This window comes from Sminthopsis crassicaudata, chromosome 1 (assembly GCF_048593235.1).
Source record: "Sminthopsis crassicaudata isolate SCR6 chromosome 1, ASM4859323v1, whole genome shotgun sequence".
NCBI lineage: Eukaryota > Metazoa > Chordata > Mammalia > Dasyuromorphia > Dasyuridae > Sminthopsis > Sminthopsis crassicaudata.
In genome coordinates, this window is record NC_133617.1 from 338,363,164 (window position 1) to 338,389,040 (window position 25,877).

General features: G+C 34.9%; 1 pseudogene; it reads left to right on the forward strand.

Annotated features, from left to right (window-relative positions):
* The window catches only part of LOC141549930 (ADP/ATP translocase 3-like), a 29,835-nt pseudogene extending 11,410 nt beyond the window's left edge, over positions 1–18,425 (forward strand).
* The last annotated feature ends 7,452 nt before the right edge of the window (positions 18,426–25,877 follow it).

Sequence of the window (25,877 nt, forward strand, 5' to 3'; positions counted from 1 at the left end):
AGAGATTCAAGGAATTTTAATTTTTTATTTCAAGTTTAATTTTTGGTTGGGGGTTTTTAATTTAGTCTTTTTCTAGCCTTTTAAGTTGCAAGCCCAATTCGTTAATCTTCTCTTTCTCTATTTTCTTCAAATAAGCCTCTAAAGATATAAAATTTCCCCTTATTACTGCTTTAGCTGCATCCCACAGATTTTGGTATGATGTCTCATCATTGTCATTATCTTGGGTGAAATTATTAATTGTTTATATAATTTGCTGTTTCACCCAGTCATTCTTTAAGATGAGATTATTCAGTTTCCAATTACTTTTTGGTCTATTTACCCCTAACATTTTACTGAATGTAGATTTTATTGCATGTGGTCTGGGAAGAAGGCATTTATTATTTCTGCCTTCCTACATTTAATTTTGAGATCTTTATGTCCTAATATATGGTCAATTTTTGTATAGGATCCATGAACTGCTGAGAAGAAAGTATATTCCTTTCTATTGCCATTCAATTTTCTCCAAAGGTCTATCATACCTAGTTTTTCTAATGTTCTATTTCCTTTTTTAATTTCTTTCTTATTTGTTTTGTGGTTTAATTTGTCTAAATCTGAGAGTGCAAGGTTGAGATCTCCCACTATTATAGTTTTACTGTCTATTTCTTCTTGCAACTCTCTTAACTTTTCCTTTAGAAAGTTAGATGTTATACCACTTGGTGCATGTATGTTTAGTATTGATATGGCTTCATTATTTATGCTACCTTTCAGAAGGATAGAGTTTCCTTCCTTATCTCTTTTAACTAGATCAACTTCTGCTTTTGCTTGATCTGAGATAAGGATAGCTACCCCTGCTTTTTTGGCTTTACCTGAAGCATAATAGATTCTGCTCCAACCTTTTACCTTTACTCTATATGTAACTCCCTGCTTTAAGTGTGTTTCCTGTAAACAACATATTGTAGGGTTCTGATTTTTGATCCAGTCTGCTATCCGTCTCAGTTTGATGGGAGCATTCATCCCATTCACATGTACAGTTAAAATTACTAATTCTGTATTTCCTGCCATCATATTATCCCCAGATTATGCTTTTTCCCTTGACCCCCCTGAACCCCTTCCCCAATATTTAATTTATAGACCCCCCTTGTTACACGCAGCCCTCCCCCCCTTTTTTTTGTAGTATCCCTCCCCCCTCCCTCCACGTCCCTTCCCTTATTCTCCTTTTCCTTTTCCCTTTTCCTCTCCCCCCTTTTAATGAGGTGATAGAGAATTATCTGAAAAACAAATATGACAATTATTTAGTCTTTGAGCCTCTTCTGATGAGAGTAAGATTTATACAATGATTCTCCCCCTCTCTAAATTCCCTCAGATATGGTGTATTTTCTATGCCTCTTCCTGGGATGTAGTTTCCCTCTTTTTATCACTCCCTCCACTTTTTCTGATACTACCCCCTTCCCTTAACTACACCCCCTCCTTTTTTTTTTCTTTTATATCAGTAAAATCAAATTATCCATGAGTACTTTCTATATGCCCACAACAGTGATATAGTTCTCAAGGGTTCTATGTACCTTTTTCTGTTTCTCTTCAGTCTTGTGCATGTAGATCAAATTTTTTGTTTAAGTCTGGGTTTTTTCTTAGAAACATATGGAATTCCTCTATTTCATTGAATGACCATCTTCTTCCATGGAAAAAGATGCTAAACTTAGCTGGGTAGTTTATTCTTGGTTGCAGACCTTGATCTTTTGCCTTTCGGAATATCAGCCAGATCTTGTGTGACCCTTATTGTGGCACCTTGGTATTTAAATTGTGTTTTTTCTAGCTGCTTGCAGGATCTTCTCCTTTGTGTGGTAATTCTGCAGCTTAGCAACAATATTCCGTGGTGTTCTTTTTTTAGGGTCTATTTCAGAAGGAGTTCGATGAATTATTTCAACATCTATTTTCCCCTCTGTTTCTATTATCTCTGGACAGTTCTCTTTGATAATTTCCTGTAAAATAGAATCTAGGCTCTTTTTTTGGTCATAGTTTTTGGGAAGTCCAATAGTCCAGAGATTATCTCTCCTAGATCTATTTTCCAGGTCTATAGATTTTCCCAGTAAGTATTTGACGTTATTCTCCAGCTTTTCATTTTTTTTGTTTTGTTTTGTTTGACTGATTCTTGTGTTCTCAATGAATCATTCATTTCTATTTGTTCCATCCTGAATTTTAAGGAGTTATTTTCTTCATTCACAGTTTTTAGTTCTTTTTGCAAATGCCCAATTTTGTTTTTAAATGAGTTATTTTGCTCTATTGAATTTTTTTCCATTTCCCTAATTTTTTTTTGAGAATTATTTTCTTTTTCCAATTCAGAAATCCTATTTTCTTGAGACTTTTTTATCTTTTCCAATTCAGAAATCCTACTTTCCTGTGTTTTTTTAACCTTTTCTAATTCATAAATTTTGTTTCCCTGCATCTCCTGTGAATTCTTTATTTTTTCCAACTCCAATTTCAGAACGTTGTTATTCTCTATCATAGCTTCTCTTTCCAAACTCTCTTAACTTTTTAATAGTCTCTTCAAGGACAGAGTTATGTGATGGGGGGCTGGAATCATTCCCCTTTAGGTTGTTATCTGCTGACTCTCTGCTGTTAACTTCCTCGGGGTTGGATACCCTCTCTTTCTCTGTGTAGAAGGAATCTATGGTTTTTTTGGGCTTCTTGCTCATACTTAAAAAATCTTTTGGGGTCTGTCCCTGGGGTAGGAAATTATTTATTTATTTCTTTACCAGTTTCCTCCAAGACTGGATGGATGCAGCAGCCCCTGTGCCTGAGCTAAGAGAGAGCTCTGGGAGAGAGTTCCCCACCCCCTCCCTGGAAGTGCCTCACAAGTGATCAGCACTGCTGTGCTTTGAGGGCGCTGTGTTCTAGTGGCTTCCCTGAGGTTTAAGACTCAAAAAGGCGACTCAAAGCCTAGCCTCTGCGTCCCAGTGGGGCCGGGAAAACATTTTTACAGTTAAAGTTTCTGATAAAGGCCTAATCTCCAAAACATACAGATAATTGACTTTAATTTATAAGAAATCAAGCCATTCTCCAATTGATAAATAGTCAAAGGATATGAACAGACAATTTTCAGATGATGAAATTAAAACTATTTTCACTCATATGAAAGAGTGTTCCAAATCACTATTGATAAGTGAAATGCAAATTAAGACAACTCTGAGATATCATTATACACCTGTCAGATTGGCTAAGATGACAGGAACAAATAACGATGAATGTGGGAAAATTGGGACACTGATGCATTGTTGGTGAAGTTGTGAAAGAATCCAACCATTCTGGAGAGCAATCTGGAATTATGTCCAAAAAGTTATCAAAATGTGCATACCCTTTGACACAGCCATACTACTATGGGGCTTATATCCCAAGGAAATACTAAAGAAGGGAAAGGGACATGTATGTGCCAAAATGTTTGTGGCAGCCCTTTTCATAGTGGCTAGAAGCTGGAAGATGAATGGATGTCCATCAATTGGAGAATGGTTGGGTAAATTATGGTATATGAATGTTATAGAATATTATTGTTCAGTAAGAAATGACCAACAGGAGAAATACAGAGAGGCTTGGAGAGACTTACATTAACTGATGCTAAGTGAAACGAGCAGAACCAGAAAATCATTATACACTTCAACAATGATACTGTATGAGGATGTATTCTGATGGAAGTGGATATCTTCAACATAGAGAAGAGCTAATCCAATTTCAATTGATCAATGATTGACAGAATCAGCTACATCCAGAAAAGGAACACTGGGAAATGAGTGTAAACTGTTATGTTTACCTTCTGAATCCAATTCTTCCTGTGCAACAAGAAATTCGGTTCTACACACATATATTGTATCTAGAATATATTGTAATATATTTAACATGTATCAGACTGCCTGCCATCTGGGGGAGGGGGTTGGGGGAGGAAGGGAAAAAAATCTGAACAGAAGTAAGTCCAAGGGATAATGTTGTAAAAAATTACCCATGCATATGTACTGTCAAAAAAAAAGTTATATTTATAAAATAAAATTAAAAAAAAAGAAAAATTATCCATGCATAGCTTTTGAAAATACAAAAAAGCTTTAATAATAATAATAAAAAAAGAAAAGCAGTGAGTGAGAGATAAGTTACAATGGAGTCAAGAAAAAAAAAAAAAAGTTTACTCACTTAGATGATCAGAATATTCAACCTTTATCTACAGATGAGGATACTTTTTTCAATTTACACTAACAATGATGTCTTGCAATTTTGTATCTACATAGAGGAATATTTCATCCCTTGTTCTTCACTAATTTTTTTACAATTCATACCATCTTTACAAAGCTGATCATATCTTTTGCCATCAAAAGTGAAGAATTATAATGTGTATACTTTTTGGAAGCACTAATCATTGCACATTTAATATGAATAAATATCTTGTCATCATGTGCAAACTGCTTCAACAAAGAGAGACTCGGTTTTCTTAGTCTATAAAACCAGGGGATTAAGTAAACATAACTGATACACTATATGGAGGGTCAGGTTTGAACTACAAGACTCTTGCGATCTCTTCCAACTCTCTAATTCTACCAGGTTGGAGGAGAAATACATTTATTTCAATTTGCAAATACTGACTTTATGAAAAGTTACCTTTCATAGAAGAGACATAATACATTCTTGTTCAATGAATAAGTTAATGATAATTCTTGGCTATATTTTTGAGTATGTAGGTTACACATGGAAAAATAATGTGAGGGGGATAAGTTTTGTCATACTAACAAAATAAATTATTATTTGAAATGAAAATATTATAAACACTTCTATTAAAGTTGCTTTAGGACCTTTTTTTCCTTTTAAAAAAAATAATTAACGTGGGATAATTTGTCAGGAAAGTACTTTACTATTTTAGAACAATGAAAAAAAATCATAAAAATTTAGTCTTAATTAGGTAGAAACAGCATCTGATTGGTAGTCAGGATTTCCTTTTCCTAATTCCACCTCTTTTATTTGCTCTCTGTAAATCCTCAGGAATTTATCAAGCTAGTTCCCTTATTTATTAGATGAGAGAATTTGACTAAATTATATCTAATATTTTTCTATGCTCTAAAATTTTCATTCTATGAACACAATATATTAATGATATAAGCATCCTTAGAAATCTTTTTGACCTCTTTTTGCTAATTGATGATTAACAGTAGCATATATTTATGAGTTATCATTTTATTTATATCAATTTAACATCAAAACAATTTTTATTACAACTCAATTTTATTTTAAATAAGATTAAGAAATTCTACCTGAAAAAGTAATATGTCTTTTGGCACAAAATAGGTTTTATTCTTCTTACTATTTGAACTGTGGATTAGATATCTGAAATGTTATGTAAATGTCAATTATGAGTTTTCCAAGTTATTACTAAGTAGATCCTCAAGGACAATAAATTAAGATAATTCTTATCCATAAACTATGATCATTGTTTATTTAAACAAGAATACATAATATGAAATAGAGATATAAAGGACATTTTAATCAGTGGAAGAAGATAGCTCAATTAGGAGCTTTATGTGTATGCTTTGTGGCAATTTACATAAATATTTTCCAATTTTTTTCAGCTTTACAATAATAATGCAAATATGCCCAAAGAATTGAAAATAACATGAATAAAAAGGGTCATCTTCAAAAACAGAATCTTGATATAAACATAAAAATTACCTATTAATATATGTTTATATCAAGATTCTGTTGGTGAAGATGATCCCTTACATTCAAGTTATATAAGCAATATTTCATTATTGCTGTTCTTCATGAAGTGTGTATGAATCTGTGTGAGGATCTAGCACCTTGGAAAATATATAGTATCTAATATCACAGTGAATCCTAAACTTGGAAAGCAAATCTATATCAACAGGGCCAATTACCTTAGAGCACGTCAACTTTTTAAGTTTATACATTTTGATGACCTCTCCTTTTTTTCAAGTAGTAGCAAATGCTAAAGTATATTCACAGATCATGCATCAATCTTGGTTGGCTCAGAATCATGTCTTCTTTCTCTTCTCAATAGAAATAAGTAGGCAAAAAGATATTACACCAAATCTTCTGGTTCAATCATCTAGTACCTTTTGAAAACATGATAGTTCCCCATCAGTAGCTGAAAAGAAAATGTTTGTTTCTCATTTGATTAGTAGATTGGAGTAAATTATAGAATGTTTGGTCATCTTGTAAATCTTTCCAAGGCACTTATATCATTCATTATCATGCATCTCTCTAAATAACTTCCTTAGCCTCTTCCACATAAAAGATTTCATCATCCAAGTAAATATGTTGATATCTGCCCAATATTCAAATGTTATAGTCACAGAGAGTGTAATAATTTTGTATTTAATAACTAATTTTTCATTTTCTTTACTTCCCTATATATTTAATACCCAGGAGTTCTAGTTTTGCTTTGAGAGACCTTGTTGAAGTCTGATCACTCTTCTATATAATAACCTTTCAAATTTATCCTAATTTCTTTACATATATAACTTTTATATACCTGTTTTATTTTTAACTTTTATCCCTCATGAGAATATAAGCTCCTTCATGGCAAGGATTTCTCTCTCACACAAATATATATATTTGTCCATAGGAGACCAAAGTGTCTGACTCATACTAAATAATTCATAAATGCTCTTTGGATTCAAGTTGTAGCAAGGGCCTGTGCAGGCTGCAATGATTTCCCCAGCTTTGGTTTTTTTTTTTTTTTTTTTTTTTTTTTTTTTTTTCATCAGCTTTCTTGCCACAGCTCTAGCACCATCCTCCTCTGTGACCATTACAGAATAGGCCATCTCCTTCACCAAAAACTTCTAGTCTGGCGGCATGGCTGCTGCTATCTCTAAGACAGGTGGCCCTAATCGAGAGTCAAACTACTACTACAGGTGCAGCATGCAAGTGAACAAATCACTGCAGATTCCCACCTACACCCTTAACTTTGCCTTTAAGGATAAGCATAAGCAAATGTTTTGGGGAAGAGTGGGCAAGCACACACAATTCTAGAGGTATTTTCTGGCAATCTTGCTTCTGGTGGTGCTGCTGGAGACACTTCTCTTGTTAGGTTCTTACTAAGTGCTAATGAGATAATGAGATATTAGGTTTTTACTAAGTGCTAAGTCGGTACTTAACAATTCTCTAGTTCCAGCCTTTACTGGGAGATTTACTTGTGAATTCCTGGGGAGGAGCTTGCATGCTTAGGAGGAGCAAGTTCATTGGTTAAAGTAATTTTTCCCAGAAGCCCTTGCATTATCCCACACCCATTCTCTGGGAGGATAAAAGAGGGTAGCACTTGAAAAATAGAGAGTCTCTGCTCTAGGCCAGACTTGAGGCGGCTCTCTGGAGGAAGAAGTCTCTCCTCTAGACCAGAGAGCGATTGGCAGTCTCTAGAGACAACAGCACGTTACATATTGGCATCCACAATGTGGGGCAAGGACTTTTGCTTATCTTGACAAGAACTTATTCTGAGCCCTTCAGAGGAGCTAGCCCAGATCTTCGCATTTAAGAACTTATTCTGAGCCCTTCAGAGGAGCTAGACTGGACCATTGCAATTTAGTGCCCGAACAGGGAAAGACACGATTCTGATTCCAGTGGAAAAACTTCCAATTCAGATTCCAGTGGAAAAGACTTTCTGACACAGAAATAACCGTGAGTAAAAAGGAGACTTTGTTAAATATTAAGTAAACATTCTAATAGACAAATAAGGAACTTAACTTGTTAAGGGCTAAACCAACAATCTCTTATAGCTGAAATGGGGCAGATGTTAGCTAAAGACAATCCCTTGACCTCAGCCGACTCAACCCCAGCCCCAGCGGCAGCCTCAGCTCTACCCCCAATCAGGAGTGGTACTCTAAAGAGTATAATTAAGATAATTGATGAGCAGAATTTACTTGTAACCTGGGTACAGATTGCTAAACTCTTGGTTGCATTAAGACTCACATCTCCTTGGTTTTTAGAGGAAGAAAAGATAGATGTAGATAACTGGAAGCTAGTGGGATTTAAAATGAGAGAATTTCATGCAAAAAATGGGTCTCGTTCAATTTCTGTAGAGGTATTTTATATCTACAACATAGTTCAATTAGCCTTAAACTATTGAACAAGTTGTAGAAGAAGGAAAAGTTTTAAAAATGTACAGAGGAGGAAGTGTGAGGAAAAAAGGAAAGATCAAGATCTTGCCCAAGAGCAAAGGGATTTAAATGAGGAATTAGGGTGTGATGACTATGATTCTCTTGAAGAAGCTTCAACCCCACCTAGAGAGCAGATTATTGATGGGCCCACATCAACTCCACCTTCAGAGGTGGAGGAAGAAGGAGGAGGGGAAGAGGCAGAAACATAAACATAATCACCTGTGAAGCAGACTAAGCCTATGACAAGATTAGAAAAAGCATTGGTTAAAGCCAAGAGAGAAGGACAGGATATAAGTTATTTTATACATACATATCCTGTGATTGAAGATATTGACTCTGTAGGTCAAAAAAGGAGAAGATATGCACCTTTAGATTTGAATAAAATTAAAGATTTGAAAAAAGGTTGTACCCTTTATAGGGCTACATTGGTTTATGTTAAAATGCTACTAGATGGTTTGTCTTATGAAGTCCTAACCCTGAATGATTGGAAATCCATAGCAAGGAAATGTCTAGAACCTGGACAAAATTTGTTATGGCTTGTGGAGTTTCATGTAAGATCCAAGTCAGATGCAATTTGGAAATAGGAGTTAACACAAAATTCACTTTTGAGCACTTAGCTGGTGAAGGTCGGTATGGAGAGAATTCAGAACAGATTAATTAGACAATATATGAGCAAATTGCTAAAGCTGCAATAAAAGCATGCAAGCTCCTCCCAGAGACAGTGCTTTAAATTCACCCCACCAGCTTACAAAAGAAGCACAAGAAACTTTGAGAGAAGTTGAACTGGCTTTATAAAATGTGATTGAAAGAGTCACTCAAAAACCCTTGGAAATATCAGTTTTTGCTACAAAAGAGGCACCCACAGCAGTCCTTCATCAAGGAGACAGTATGATTGAGTGGGTGAACTTCCCAGAACAAAGCCTTACTCCTTACCCAGTGCTTGTGGCTAGAATTTTATTAAAGGCTATTAATTATCTGAAATAAGTCCTGAAAAAATATACACATTCTATACTAATGCACAAATTAATGTATGCTGTGAGACCATCCCAGAATGGCAAATTTTATTGGCCACAGCTTCATATTTTGCACATGAATCTCCATTAAAGATAACCTGGCTACTACATAATTGGCAATGGATTTTTGAAGAAAAAGTTTCTAAGGTTCCTCTTAAAGGACCAAAAATCTTTACAGATAACTCCAAAGAAAATATTTGTGCTGTATACTCTCATGATTTAACCATAAAGAGAGTAGTCAGGACTCCTTTTCAGTCCACTCAACAGAATGAATTATTTGCTATCATGGTAGCTCTTACTTATTATCCAGGAGACATAAATATATTTACTGATTCAGCCTATTCAGTAGGTGTAGTACAAAGAATTGTCACAGCCCAAATAAAATTTGCAGCCTCTAATATTTATCAGTTCTTTAAGGAACTTCAAGAGCAAGCGAGAAAGTATCCAGGCAAGATCTATAGCTTGCATGTCCACTCACATAGTGGACTTCCAGATCCTATTTTTGATGGAAATTCAAAGGTAGATAGCCTTCTAACCATGTTAGCCAGTACTCCTTTATTTCAGGAAGCACAAGAATCTCATTTTATTTTATTTTTATTTTTATTTTTTATTATATATATATTTTTTATAATATTATCCCTTGTATTCATTTTTCCAAATTATCCCCCCCCTCCCTCTATTCCCTCCCCCCAATGACAGGCAATCCCATACATTTTACATGTGTTACAATATAGTCTAGGTACAATACATGTGTGTGAATATCATTTTCTTGTTGCACAATAAACATTAGAATCCGAAGGTACATGCAACCTGGGCAGACAGATTGTAGTGCTAACAATTTACATTCACTTCCCAGTGTTTCTTCTCTGGGTGTAGCTACCTCTGTCCATCATTGATCAACTGGAAGTGAGTTGGATCTTCTTTATGTTGAAGATTTCCACTTCCATCAGAATACATCCTCATACAGTATTGTTGTTGAAGTCTACAGTGATCTTCTGGTTCTGCTCATTTCACTCAGCATCAGTTTATTTAAGTCTCTCCAGGCCTCTCTGTATTCCTCCTGCTGGTCCTTTTTTACAGAGCAATAATATTCCATAACCTTCATATACCATAATTTACCCAACCATTCGCCAACTGATGGACATCCATTCATCTTCCAGTTTCTAACTACAACAAAAAGAGCTGCCACAAACATTTTGGCACATACATGTCTCTTTCCGCTCTTTAGTATTTCTTTGGGATATAAGCCCAGTAGTAGCGCTGCTGGGTCAAAGGGTATGCACAGTTTGATAACGTTTTGGGCATAATTCCAGATTGCTCTCCAGAATGGCTGGATTCTTTCGCAACTCCACCAGCAATGTATTAGTGTCCGAGTTTCCCCACATACCCTCCAACATTCATCATTATTTGTTCCTGTCATCTTAGCCAATCTGACAGGTGTGTAGGGGTATCTCAGAGTTATCTTAATTTGCATTTCTCTGATCAGTAGTGATTTGGAACACTCTTTCATGTGAATGGATATAGTTTCAATTTCTTCCTCTGAGAATTGTCTGTTCATATCCTTTGACCATTTATCAATTGGAGAATGGTTTGGTTTCTTATAAATTAGGGTCAGTTCTCTATATATTTTGGAAATGAGACCTTTGTCACAACCTTTGTTTTTAAAAATATTTTCCCAATTTGTTACTTCCCTTCTAATCTTGTTTGCATTAGTATTATTTGTACAGAAACTTTTTAGTTTGATGTAATCAAAATCTAATATTTTGTGATCAATAATGATCTCTAGTTCTCCTCTGGTCATAAATTCCTTCCTCCTCCACAAGTCTGAGAGGTAGATTATCCTCTGTTCCTCTAATCTATTTATTATCTCCCTCTTTATGCCTAGATCCTGGACCCATTTTGATCTTATCTTGGTATATGGTGTTAAGTGTGGATCCATATCTAATTTCTGCCATACTAATTTCCAGTTTTCCCAACAGTTTTTTCCGAATAATGAATTTTTATCCCTAATGTTGGTATCTTTGGGTTTGTCAAAGATTAGGTTGCTATTTATGTATCCTTTTTTGTCCTTTGTATCTAATCTGTTCCACTGATCTACCGGTCTATTTCTTAGCCAATACCAAATGGTTTTGGTGACTGCTGCTATATAATATAGCTTTAGATCAGGTAAACCTAGACCACTTTCCTCTGAGTTTTTTTTCATTAGTTCCCTTGCAATTCTCGACCTTTTATTCTTCCATATGAATTTTGTTGTTATTTTTTCTAGGTCATTGAAATAGTTTCTTGGGAGTCTGATTGGTATAGCACTAAATAAATAGATTAGTTTGGGGAGTATTGTCATCTTTATTATATTCGCTTGGCCTATCCAAGAGCACTGAATGTCTTTCCAATTATTTAAATCTGATTTTATTTTTGTGGCAAGTGTTTTGTAATTTTTCTCATATAATTCCTGACTTTTCTTTGGTAGATGGATTCCCAAATACTTTATACTCTCAACATTTGTTTGGAATGGAATTTCTCTTTGTATCTCTTGCTGTTGCATTTTGTTAGTGGTATATAAAAATGCCGAGGATTTATGTGGATTTATTTTGTATCCTGCCACTTTGCTGAAATTTTGAATTATTTCTAGTAGCTATTTAGCAGAGTCTTTGGGGTTCTCTAAGTATACCATCATGTCATCTGCAAAAAGTGATAGTTTAATTTCCTCGTTTCCTACTCTAATTCCTTGAATCTCTTTCTCGGCTCTTATTGCCGAGGCTAGCGTTTCTAGTACTATATTGAATAGTAATGGTGATAGTGGGCAACCTTGTTTCACTACTGATCTTACTGGGAAAGGTTGCAGTTTATTTCTATTGCATATTATGCTTACTGAAGGTCTTAAATATATGCTCCTGATTATTCTAAGGAATAGTCCATTTATTCCTATACTCTCAAGAGTTTTTAGTAGGAATGGATGTTGGATTTTGTCAAATGCTTTTTCTGCATCTATTGAGATGATCATATGGTTCTTATTAATTTGATTATTAATATGGTCAATTATATTAATCGTTTTCCTAATATTAAACCAGCCCTGCATTCCTGGAATAAATCCTACTTGATCATAGTGTATTATCTTGGAGATGATTTTCTCAAGTCTTTTTGCTAATATCTTATTTAAGATTTTAGCATCAATATTCATTAAGGAGATTGGTCTATAATTTTCTTTCTCAGTTTTTGCTCTACCTGGTTTAGGTATCAGTACCATGTCTGTGTCATAAAAGGAGTTTGGTAGGACTCCTTCATTCCCTATTTTTTCAAATAATTTATATAACATTGGGGCTAATTGCTCTTTAAATGTTTGGTAGAATTTACATGTGAATCCATCTGGCCCTGGGGATTTTTTCCTGGGGAGTTGATTAATAGCTTGTTCTATTTCTTTTTCTGAAATGGGACTATTTAAGCAATTTATCTCCTCCTCTGTTAATCTAGGGAGCCTATATTTTTGGAGGAAGTCATCCATTTCACTTAAGTTATCAAATTTATTGGCATAAAGTTGGGCAAAGTAACTCCTTATTATTTCTCTAATTTCCTCTTCATTGGTGGAAAGATCCCCCTTTTCATTTGTAAGACTATCAATTTGATTTTCCTCTTTCTTTTTTTTGATCAAATTTACCAAAGGTTTATCTATTTTATTGGCTTTTTCATAAAACCAACTCTTGGTTTTATTTATTAATTCAATAGTTTTTTTACTTTCAATATTATTTATTTCTCCTTTTAATTTTTGTATTTCAAGTTTAATTTTTTGTTGGGGGTTTATACTTTGGTCTTTTTCTAGCCTTTTAAGTTGTAATTCCCAATTCGTTAATCTTCTCTTTCTCCTTTTTCTTCAAATAAGCCTCTAAAGATATAAAATTTCCCCTTATTACTGCTTTAGCTGCATCCCAAAGATTTTGATATGATGTCTCATCATTGTCATTATCTTGGGTGAAATTGTTAATTGTTTCTATAATTTGCTCTTTCACCCAGTCATTCTTTAAGATGAGATTATTCAGTTTCCAATTACTTTTTGGCTATTTACCCCTAACTTTTTACTGAATGTAGCTTTTATTGCATTGTGATCTGAGAAGAAGGCATTTATTATTTCTGCCTTCCTACATTTAATTTTGAGATCTTTATGTCCTAATATATGGTCTATTTTTGTATAGGATCCATGAACTGCTGAGAAGAAAGTATATTCCTTTCTATTGCCATTCAATTTTCTCCAAAGGTCTATCATACCTAGTTTTTCTAATGTTCTATTTCCTTTTTTAATTTCTTTCTTGTTTGTTTTGTGATTTGATTCGTCTAAATCTGAGAGTTCAAGGTTGAGATCTCCCACTATTATAGTTTTACTGTCTATTTCTTCTTGCAGTTCTCTTAACTTTTCCTTTAGAAAGTTAGATGATATACCACTTGGTGCATATATGTTTAGTATTGATATGGCTTCATTATTTATGCTACCTTTCAGCAGGATATAGTTTCCTTCCTTATCTTTTTTAACGAGATCTACTTCTGCTTTTGCTTGATCTAAGATAAGGATAGCTACCCCTGCTTTTTTGGCTTTACCTGAAGCATAATAGGCTCTGTTCCAACCTTTTACCTTTACTCTGTATGTATCTCCCTGCTTTAAGTTTGTTTCCTGTAGACAACATATTGTAGGGTTCTGCTTTTTGATCCAATCTGCTATCCGTCTCCATTTGATGGGATCGTTCATCCCATTTACATTTACAGTTAAAATTACTAATTCTGTATTTCCTGCCATCATATTATCCCCAGATTATGCTTTTTTCCCTTGACCCCCCTGATCCCCCTCCCCGATATTTAATTTACAGACCCCCCTTGTGATGCGCAACCCTCCCTCTCTTTTTTTTTTTTTTTTTAGGATCCCTCCCCCCTCCCTCCAAGTCCCTTCACTTATTCTCCTTTTCCTTTTCCCTTTTCCTCTCCCCCCTTTTTAATGAGGTGAGAGAAAATTCTCTGAAAAACAAATATGTTAATTATTTACTCTTTGAGCCACTTCTGATGAGAGTAAGATTCACACAATGATTCTCCCCCTCACTAAGTTCCCTCAGATATGGTGTATTTTCTATGTCTCTTCCTGGGATGTAGTTTCCCTCTTTTTATCATTCCTTCCCCTTTTTCTGAACCGACCTCCTTCCCTTTACTAGACCACCTTTTTTTTCTTTTATATCAGTAAAATCAAATTATCCTTGAGTACTTTTTATATACCCACAACAGAGTTACAGTTCTCAAGGGTTCTGTGTACCTTTTTCTGTTTCTCTTCAGTCTTGTGGATGTAGATCAAATTTTTTGTTTAAGTCTGGTTTTTTTCTTAGAAACATATAGAATTCCTCTGTTTCATTGAATGACCATCTTCTTCCATGGAAAAAGATGCTAAACTTAGCTGGGTAGTTCATTCTTGGTTGCAGTCCTTGATCTTTTGCCTTACGGAATATCAGGTTCCAGGCCCTTCTATCTTTTAATGTGGAGGCAGCCAGGTCTTGGGTGACCCTTATTGTGGCACCTTGGTATTTAAATTGTTTTTTTCTAGCTGCTTGCAGGATTTTCTCCTTTGTGTGGTAATTCTGCAGCTTAGCCACTATATTCTGTGGTGTTCTTTTTTTAGGGTCTATTTCAGAAGGAGTTCGATGAATTCTTTCCACATCTACTTTCCCTTCTGTTTCTATTATCTCTGGACCGTTCTCTTTGGTAATTTCCTGTAAAATAGAATCTAGGCTCTTTTTTTGGTCATAGTTTTCTGGAAGTCCAATAATCCGCAGATTATCTCTCCTAGATCTATTTTCCAGGTCTATAGATTTTCCCAGTAAGTATTTGACGTTGTTCTCCAGCTTCTCATTTTTTTTTTTTTATTTTTTTTTTTTGTTTGACTAATTCTTGGGTTCTCTGTGAATCATTCATTTCTATTCGTTCCATCTTGACTTTTAAGGAGTTATTTTCTTCTTTCACAGTTTTTAGTTCTTTTTGTAAATGTCCAATTTCGTTTTTAAATGAATTATTTTGCTCTATTGAATTTTTTTCCATTTCCCTATTTTTTTTTGAGAATTATTTTCTTTTTCCAATTCAGAAATTCTATTTTCTTGAGACTTTTTTATCTTTTCCAATTCAGAAATCCTACTTTCCTGTGTTTTTTTAACCTTTTCTAATTCATAAATTTTGTTTCCCTGCATCTCCTGTGAATTCTTTATTTTTTCCAACTCCAATTTCAGGACGTTGTTATTCTCTATCATAGCTTCCCTTTCCTTTCCCCATTTTTCTTCAAACTCCCTCAATTTTTTAAGAGTTTCTTCTAGGAGAGAGTTATGTGATGGGGGGCAGGAATCGTTCCCCTTTAGGTTGTTATCTGCTGTCTCTCTGCTGTTAACCCGCTCTTTCTCTGTATAGAAGGAATCTATAGTTTTTCTGGCTTTTTTGCTCATATTTAAAAAATCTTTTGGGGTCTGTCCCTGGGGTAGGAAATTATTTATTTACTTCTTTACCAGCTTCCTCCCAGACAGGATGGATGCAGCGGCTCCTGAGCCTGAGCTAAGATAGAGCTCTGGGAGAGAGTTCCCCACCCCCTCCCTGGAAGTGCCTCAGAGGTGATTAGCACTGCTGTACTCGAGGGCATTGAGTAGTAAAGACAGCACAAAGCCCAGCCTATGTGTCCGGGTGGGGCGTGGATGTCTGCAGCAGGTGACGTGAAAAGCCCCTGTGCTCAAACTGGAAGTGTCTGCCAGAAACCGCGGTCCCTAGTTCAAAGGTTCCGCTTCTCTGGGACTTCCTGGAGCTGAGTTCCACTCCCTCCAGCTAAGCTAGGCAGTGTGTGTTGCCTTGGGCTGTATCCACCCACTTGTCAATCTCTTAACTATTCTCAGGTGGTAGCTGAGGCCACACCCCCTGGTGCCGAGATCTGCTGAGTCACCTCCAGGATCTGGGGAAAATCTAATCTGAGTTTTAAAATAACTGCTAAATAATTAGCAGAGAAGAGCTAACAGCCTGTGCCAGATTCCTTTACCTCAGTGGCTTCTCTGATCCCAGAGCCCTTCCCAGCGCAATGGGCGCAGTATGGGAGCACCCAGCCGTCTGTGCTGGCCTCTTTTCTTCCTCCCCTGGGGACTGACCTTGTCTGTTGAAACTCCAGATTCTCTTCAGCTGGTAAGTCGTGCTTCCAGTCCTTGTGGTATCTATCAGTCCTGGGCTTATTTTGAGGCTTAATTTATCTAGTTGGTTGTGAGGGAGTGAGGACGTTCACAGAGTCGTGTGTTTCTTCTCCACCATCTTGGCCTAATAGGCAAGAATCTCATTTTAAATATCATCAGACTGCTTGAGCTTTACGTTTACAATTTGGAACAACAAGAGAGGAAGCTAGGAGCATAGTAAAAAGCTGTACAGCTTGTCTTCCTTTCCACACTCCTACACTCCCTCCAGGGAAGAATCCTAGTGGTTTGAGACCCAATGAAATCTGTCAAATGGATGTGACCCACTATAAATCTTTTGGTCATCTGTTTTTCATCCACGTGGTAGTAGATACCTTTTCAGGATTCAATTTTGCATTGCCAACAGCAAAAGAGATAGCCCAAGTGGTCACTGAATTCCTTATCCAAGCATTTGCCACCTGTATATAGTCCCAAACATTTTGTGCACTTTTGTGCACAGTATAAGATATTACACACTACTGGAATACCTTTTAATCCACAAGGTCAGGCAATAGTAGAGAGAAGAAACAGAGACATTAAGACACTCCTCCAAAAACAAAAGAAAGGGGGAGCCACAGGTAACCCTAGAGAACTTCTAAATTTAGTTCTCTATACCATTAATTTTCTAATTTTTGACAAAGATGCACTGGCTCTGGCAGACAGGTTTTATAACTCACCAGAAGGGCAGTGTCCAGTGCAAGCAGGTCCACTGTCGTTAGATAATCACCAGGTGATGTGGAGAGACCCAGAAAGTGGTGAATGGAAGAAACCAGATAGGTTAACTGCCTGGGGGAGAGGGTTTGCCTGTATTTCTTCAGATGGAGAAGAAATCAGATGGGTGCCAACGAGTTGTATTCGCCTTGTCCATCAGAGAGAGACAGAAAAAGAGAAAGACCTCAAAACAAAGGATAAAATCTAAGAAACATCTGGCACTGAAAGAGCATGGCTAATAAGAAGACTGTTAAAGAACTTTAAATCCAGCAGGAATCACTGGACTTCCTAACACAAGATGAGACTAATGGACATTTATAAATTCTCAATTTAAGATTATTTGATCATGTTATTTGTTACATACTTCTATTATGTACTATGTTACTATGTTATTATGTTACTATGTATTTAGGTAATCTATGTAATTATGTGTAATGCCTCCCATATTGATGGATTTATGTTTCAAGGTCATGACCACCCTATGTTCTAAATCAAAAGAAAGGGGGAGATGTTAGGTTCTTACTAAGTGTTAATGAGATAATGAGATATTAGGTTTTTACTAAGTGCTAAGTCGGTACTTAACAATTCTCTAGTTCCAGCCTTTACTGGGAGTTTTATTTGTGAATTCCTGGGGAGGAGCTTGCATGCTTAGGAGGAGCAAGTTCATTGGTTAAAGTAATTTTTCCCAGAAGCCCTTGCATTATCCTATGCCCATTCTCTGGGAGGATAAAAGAGGGTGGCACTTGAAAAATAGAGAGTCTCTGCTCTAGGCTAGAGTTGAGGCAGCTCTCTGGAGGCAGAAGTCTTTCCTCTAGACCAGAGAGTGATTGGCAGTCTCTGGAGACAACAGCACGTTACATTCTCCTTCTTTGTCTATCTCTTGGATTTTACAAGAACCCACTTCATAGCTGATGTTGAAAAATCTGACCCTGAGAGAGAATCCAAAGTCTGAGAGACTGCCTTGTGAAAATCACTAAGTATAATGGAATTTGTGGCTTATACAAGATTTCAGTGTCTCAGTGCAGAGCATCATTACTTATAGAGAAGCCTATTTTGGAATCTATGATGCAGCAAAATATATACTTCCAGATCCCAAGAACATTCATATTGTGATAAGTTGAATGATTATACAACAGGGTGCTGTGGCATGTGGAGTGTCCTATCCTTTGATATAGTAAGGTGGAAAATAATAATGCATTCTAGTGCAAAGGAGCTGATAACATGTTCACTGGGACTGCTAATGGAAGATTACTAAAGATGAGGGAGACAAGGCTTTCTTCAAGGATATTTGGTCTAGTGTTCTTAGAGGCAGGGGTGGAGCTTTCATGCTTGACCTCTATGATGAAGAAAGTTATTCTAAGTACTAAAAATGAAACTAACTAAAAATGGAACCATTGAATATAGATCATGTAGAATATTTAACTATTGTTAGCATTTTGGACTACTGAACTTTAAAAAAAAAAAATCTTGTTGTGTTTTTATCCAACCTAGATCATTTTTGTAGAAAGCTTGTAGAAAAAGGGACTCATTAATTGTGATTCATTTTTCACACAGTAGAACTGGTGAAACTCAATATATTGATTCTATTGGTTTTTGGAAAAAAATAACAGTTACTGTGTGTGTGTCCAACAGGCAAATCAAATTAGATTTTCTAGTTTAAAGGCTCTTTTGTAGGACCATAAATTTGTGTTTAAGTATTTATTTTAAAATAATCAGGTCTCCTGTTTGTACTTAAGCACTATATATACTATTTTGCACATCTGACTGTTTGGCACTTACGAAAATCTGAGTTGGGCATTTTGCTGTAAAACAATAAATTCACAGAAGACTCCAAATTTCCTAAATGCTTATTGAATTTACTTGATTTAATCTTCACTTGATCTTCAAGCAGCATTTTTCCAGTAGTATTACCCTTGGGGTCATCCTTGTCAGTACAACTCTTTGATTGTAGATATCCTTTGTAAAGTGTAATGCCTAGAACTGGCTCTAGTATTCCAGGATTTTAGAAACAAGAAACAAGATAGGAGAGAGGATGGACTATAGTCTCCTACTTCTGAAGATCTCTTTGCATTAATGTGGCTGAAGAATGAATGAATTTCCTTCTTCCATAATACACTGTTGCCTGATGTTGAGTTTGTGATGCATTAAAATCTCTAGGTCTTTTTTTTTTTTTCTTCACAGGAATTATTTCTTGTCTTGTTTCCTTTGTTCTGTGTTTATGCAGTTAAGATCTACTTTAAAAAATTTTATCTTATATTTATATTCAGCACAGTGTCTGAGATAGTGAAATTTTTAGGAAGCTTGAGTCTATAATTTACAATATTAACATCTTTCTCAACTGAAAGATATTCATAGACGTCCATGTATTTATGTAAATCAGTGAATAAAAACAAACAAAACTAAGCTGAAGGCAAAGTTCTGAAGCACACCAATAGAGATTTCCTATGAAATTGAGATCATTTCATTAGTGGATGATGTTCAATATCAATAATTCAATCAGGAGGGTGGAGCCAAGATGGTAGAGAGGACAAACATTTCTTTCTGATCTTCTGCCATGACCCTCAGCAAACTACCAAATCCAGCCTCCGAATTAGTTCTGCTTTGGCAGAATCCACAAATATTGGAAGTGCATCAAATTGGAAGTGCAAAAGATAATTTCAAGAAATTATCAAGATTTCCAGAAAAGCTCTATTTCAGTCAGGCACAAAGGGAGGTGGCCAGGTGCAAGCAGGATGAGCATGGATATTAGCACATGCTGTGCAGACCCAGGGCAGGGAATAGTTTTCACAGGGTGGTACAGATTCTACGCAGGGGAGAATATAGGGGGAGGCTTCTATTGCAGTATTGGCTACTCTGCCCTTGTTGCAAGCACTGCAGTAGATAAGCAGAGAAGTTATAAGACATCCAACACAAACACAAAAGGTAAAGAATGAACCCCAAAGTACCAGAGACACACCGGACCTGGCCATGACCATCCATTACTGGGAGTGAGTCAGCACTGACCCAGCACACCTGCTGCTGCTTCGGTGCCACTTGTAGAGAAAGCTTGGAAAACCTCTCTTGCCCTAAAAGCAGATCCCAAGTTTTTGTTGTTGTTGTTGTTGTTTGTTTGTTTTTGTTTTTGTTTTTGTTTTTGTTTTTGTTTTTGTTTTTGTTTTTGTTTTTGTTTTTGTTTTGTTTTGTTTTGTTTTTAAATGAATAAAGGCAAAGAGAGCTCTGACCATAGACAGTTTTTATGGTGAAAAATTACAAATTTCAAACCCTGAAGAGACTAAAGGCAGATTATCTCCAGATGAAACCCCAAAGTGTGATATAAACTGGTCTCCACACAAGGCTCTCCTACAAGAAATTAACAAGGATCTTAAAAGAGATCTCGAAGAAAAATGGGAAAAGAAAATGAAAACTTTGCAAGAGGGCTTGGAAAAGGCACATAACTCATTAAAAGATAGATTTAACAAAATGGAAAAAGAAAACAACTCCCTGAAAAAACAGAATTTATGAAATGAAAAAGATAAATAATTCCCAGAGAAACAGAATTTGTGAAATGGAAAAAGAAAATAACTACTTAAAAAACAGCTTCACTTCTTATGCTAATTTTGACCTAACAATTAACACCAAGAAAACACAAATACTCCATAAGCCAGCACTACACCATCCATTTGTGGAACCTTCAGTTACATCAAATGATGAAGTTTTCAATGCTGTGCATAAGTTCATTTATCTTGTCAGTAAATTTTCCAAGGATGTACAGATTGATAATGACATTGACACACACATTGCTACACCAAGTTCTGTGTTTGGGAGGTTCCAAAGGAAAGTATGGGAGAGATTTATTAGACTGACTACTACACTGATCTCATTATTGTATGCCTGTGATACCTGGACAGTGTACCAGTGCCATTCCAGAAAAGTGAATCCCTTCCATTTGATTTGTCTTAGGAAGATTCTCAACATCATCTGGCAGGATAAAATAAAATATAAAAACATACTTACATTGATTAATGTTCTTCACATAATAAATAGATATATAAGCATTATATTATTATTATTATCCTCCCTACCAAGTGACTTGGGTACATCTACAATGAATATGAAGAGAATAGGCTCAGACAATGGTAGCAAAGTATTCCTATAGAGATTCCATATAGCAAAGGTATACTTCTTACTCTCAGACCTTGAAGTTCTTCTCTCCCCTTGTAAAGTCATTTTGAAGTTCCTTTTAGATATACCTCTTTGCTGCCTTCTGAGGATTGTTAGCTTTCTAGGGATCATAGTCATTATTTATTTCTACAACTAGTAGTCCTAAAGCTTCACTTATACACTGGTACTGTATTTCAACATCTATTTGAAGCTGTTTCCTCTGCTATCAGTCACTGCTGATATGATGACCATTGTTATGGCTCCTGCCACTGTTCACTTCTTATTACTAATGGAACCTAATGAGTTTCTAGCTTTTCTGAACTCAAAAGGTTTCCTAAATAGGAATATCTCCGAAAACTCACTTGCATAAAATCAGAGAAGGTAAATAAGAAAGGTAGCCACATGTTCAGTTACTATGTCTATGTAAATCCAGACTATCTCTTTTCTCACCTGACTCTCACTGGTGACACAAAGTCACAAAGGAAAGAAAATGATGAAGGATAAATCACTCCTTTTCCAAATTTGTCCAAATATATTGTCAGCAATCTTTGGATCATTGATTATTTTTGCTTGGCAGGCATATAGGACATTTTTGTTACAAAATACCACCAGGCCCTCAAACACAGGTGTCTTGAAATCCCAATTCTTGTAAGAACTGTTTGGTCTTCTTACTTAACCATCTATAAATTGGGCAAGAATCTTTGTCTTCTATGTTTGTTTTAGTTCCCTTTTGGAAATCAGACCCTTAAGGAAATACTTAATACAAAGATTTATTTCCCCCAATCAAGAATTTTCCATATTATTTTAGTTGCACTGATTTTTTTTCTTATTCTATTCTGAAACATTTTACATAAAATCAAAAGTCTTGAGTTTAATTTTTTGATTTCATATTCCCTTGTTTGACTGAGAAGCTTTTCCTTAGCTCTACCTATGGATGATTTCTTATCTGGTTCTCTTTCATATTTTAAAATTGAGTAAAAATTAAAATCTAATGATAATCTTACATTTTTGCTATTTTCATTAGCAAATCACCTTGACATGGACCTCTGCAAAATTATATAATTGTAGAATATTAGAATAAGGAGGCATCTTCCAAGTCAGTTGTCCCAACTCTATTATTTTACAAATAAAATTTTAGGGCTCGGAGAGGTGAACTTTTAAATAGCATTTCTCATAATAAGAGATATTAAATTATATGTGTTATTTTTTAATTAGGAACTCAATTGGACAAGAATATGATATCTATAAATATTTTTAAAGCATGATAGATAACAGCTTATAATCAAAGTAAATATGGTTATTTCATTTCAATGCAAAAGTTGTTTTTCATGCTGTTAAAAAGAAAGTGAATTAAAAAAAAAAATAAAACTCTTCCTTTAGATCACTGGAGTTATTTGCAAAGAGATAAGTGTTCCCATAAGTCTGATCTGATTATGACTTTCATCTATTTGAAATACTATTTGAATACTTTTTAAAATAAAAATAAATATAGTTAAACAATAAATTTCATTTCACGTCAGCAAATCTAGTACAAAGGATGAGAGGTTGAGCAGAATGATCTGTAAGGTTCCTTCCAACTCTAAAATTTTAAGATTTTATGAGTTTTTACTGGAAAAAGAAATAGCTGCTTAAATAGCAGCTTTATTTTGTTATATCCATTAAAATTTGGGGGAGCACAACCTCAATTACTGCAGAGTTTCTTCTACCCTACTTTTATTGAAGTTTTACTACAGTATCTATAGTTACTGTGCTATAACTTGTCTTCTCAAATTCACAAATGCATCTCAGCTTTTACATTTAGAACCTTAAGAGCTTTTTATTTATCTTAAGAGAAGGAATTCATTTGAAATTCAGTTCATTAGAAATTCCAATATTCAACATCTTTCACACCTCAGCACTTTTCAAGGAGTTCATTTGCTCCTGATTTTTTCTCAGAAAAGAGGCCTACCTAATTGTTGCCCTTATTAATTACCCTACACAAGCACTTCATTCTTATCCTTACTCCCTCCTTTAGGATCTTTATTTTCAGCTAAGTATAATGACCCAAAATTGTGTTCAAATATTTGGGATGCTGCCATGTGGAAGAAGGGTTTTGTTGTTGTTGTTGTTGTTCACTTTGCTTCTAGAGAAGAGAACCAGAATGAAGGAATGGGACTTGTAAAGAGAAATTTAGGCTTGCTATCAGGCAAAACTACCCAATTATTAAAAGCCATGGGTGCCACAAAAAGGTACTTTCTTGAAGTTTATCAATTAAGGAACGGATATCCATTTGTTTGGTGAGTGTGAATTTTTGTTGCGGGGGATAGTGATGAAATGTACCAAATGGAAATTGAAACACTTTTATTTAAAATTATTAAATTGTACGATTTTCTTTCCTTCTCAACTCCCCCTCCTAGACTGAAAAAGAAAGAACAAAAACCCTTCTTCTTGAAACAGAAGAAATTTCCATATTGATTATGTCCATAAATAAATTTCATTTTGCATATTGAATCTATCACCAATCTGTCATGAAGTGAATAGCATTCTTCATCAGGCATGACTAGATAATTGTATTTATCAGAATTTTTAAGTTTTACAAATTAATTTTTCTCTCTAAAATGGTTACTGTTTTGTAAATTGTTCCTTTGGTTCTGCTCAGTTTACTATGAATCAATTCATATACCTCTATTCAGCTTTTTTTTTTTTTTCCTGAAAATGTCCGTTTAGTCATTTCTTACACATCACCAGTATTCCCTTTCATTTATATAATATCATAATTGGGAATAAAGAAATAAATAAGAAATATCTTCTTGATTTTCCCTAAGGCTAAAAATACAGTAGCTATTTATATACCTGACCCCATTTCTGTTTAATCCAGCAGCTACAACCCACTCTGTTTCAAATGTAGGCCAATCAAATAATGACTTCTTACATTGGGGGTCTTATCATCTCAGTGCCAGAGTTCATGCAGATATACATCAGTTTTTAATTATAATAGCTCAGAACTCCCAAACTTACATAATCAATTAGACTCAGTCTCCCTAGTAACAGGAATTATAGGTATGTGCCATTGTTTCCAATCTTCACTACTGATGGATAAGACATTAAATAATCAGCAAAACAAATAAACAAACAAACAAACAAAAAAACCCTGATAATCCTAAGGAATATATAGGCTATAAGTGTTAAAAAATTTACCAACTTAATAACTGAAAAAAAAAAAGCCAGTGTTTCATTAATTTTACATTTAAATCTGTTGTTATATTAGACAAAGTTGAGACTGGTTACTGAACAGACAGTCAGATAGGGCATCATTTTTGTACATTTCTCAATAAATATCACCACATGGCTGTATATTACTACATTTAGGAATGATTTCTATTTTAGGAAATAAAGTTTTTTAAAAATGGTGCATTTTGATTGCACCATGATAGGTAGCAAGTTGAATAACAAATCCTTATTAATTTGAATGCTTATATACCAAAGAGAAAGGAACACAGAATTTGAACCTATCCAAGTTTTAGAGTTTCTAATCTCATCCCTATTAACATGGTAATTAACTTTAATGCCTTTATTATCCTCCTGTAATCAGACTGAGACCTTTTGCTGGAGATACATAAATTATTCTAATTCCTTTAAAAACAAAAATAATATAAGACTTCAGCCAAATCTTCTCCCTAATATTTTACTTATTTTGATATTAATTTGATTCTTTCTGTAGCTTATCATTTTATTGAAATTCAGCTCTGCTTTTAAGCCATCAGTTCTCTCATTTTTGCTGAGGTTTTTGTTTACACTTCCCATCATGAAACTCTGATTCTTCAATGATGAGCTGGACATTATCATTGCACAGGGTTCTGTAGTATATGTCTATAATTTTACTCTGCTCAGTCATTTATAATTTGTAGCTGCTTTTAAATATCAATAAAGTTCCATATCTTACAGAAAGATATGTCTTACAGAAAGACTGTCTTAATTCTATAATTGCTAGAGTCCACCCTCCATGTCTTTCTTTACTTTTTTTTTTTTTTTTCTGGATATATGTTCTTTTTCTCCAATGTACTTTAAAATCATTAGAGACAGAGCCTGTTTAGCATTCATCCATCTATTTATTTACTCAACCTTTATTTATTTATCCATACTTGTCTGTTTGCTTATTTTTGCCTTTGTACCTCCAGCCCCTAACATAATACTTGGCAGAGAGTAGAAACTAATAAGTGAGTAGATGAAGGTAGCCAAAGCAAGTTATGCTTATGGTTGTGGTCACATGATATCTATCTTGTTCACTGCTATTTCTTATCAAGAGCTATATTCATAGTGAAATAAATAATTATTTTTCATCTATTATAGCTAATACATTGGATAAGCTCTAAAAGATATAAAGAAACATAAATCATGTCTCTAGTCTTCAAAGATCATATGATCTAAATGAAAAAACAGACTATATATACTAAACCAATGAAGGTTAACATGTGCTAAGTGTGAAATGCAAAGTTAAAATAAATCAGGAGAAGAAGCAATTAGTGGAGGTTGGAAAGGTTAAATAATTTGTCATCAGCAAGACAGGACTTGAATTGAAGCCATTAAAGTGTGAGTTCCTTGAGAATTGAGACTGCCTTTTACCTTGGTATCCTAATCAATTATCGCAGCACTTGACACACAGAAGGCAATTGATAAAAATTTATGAATTACCCACTGAA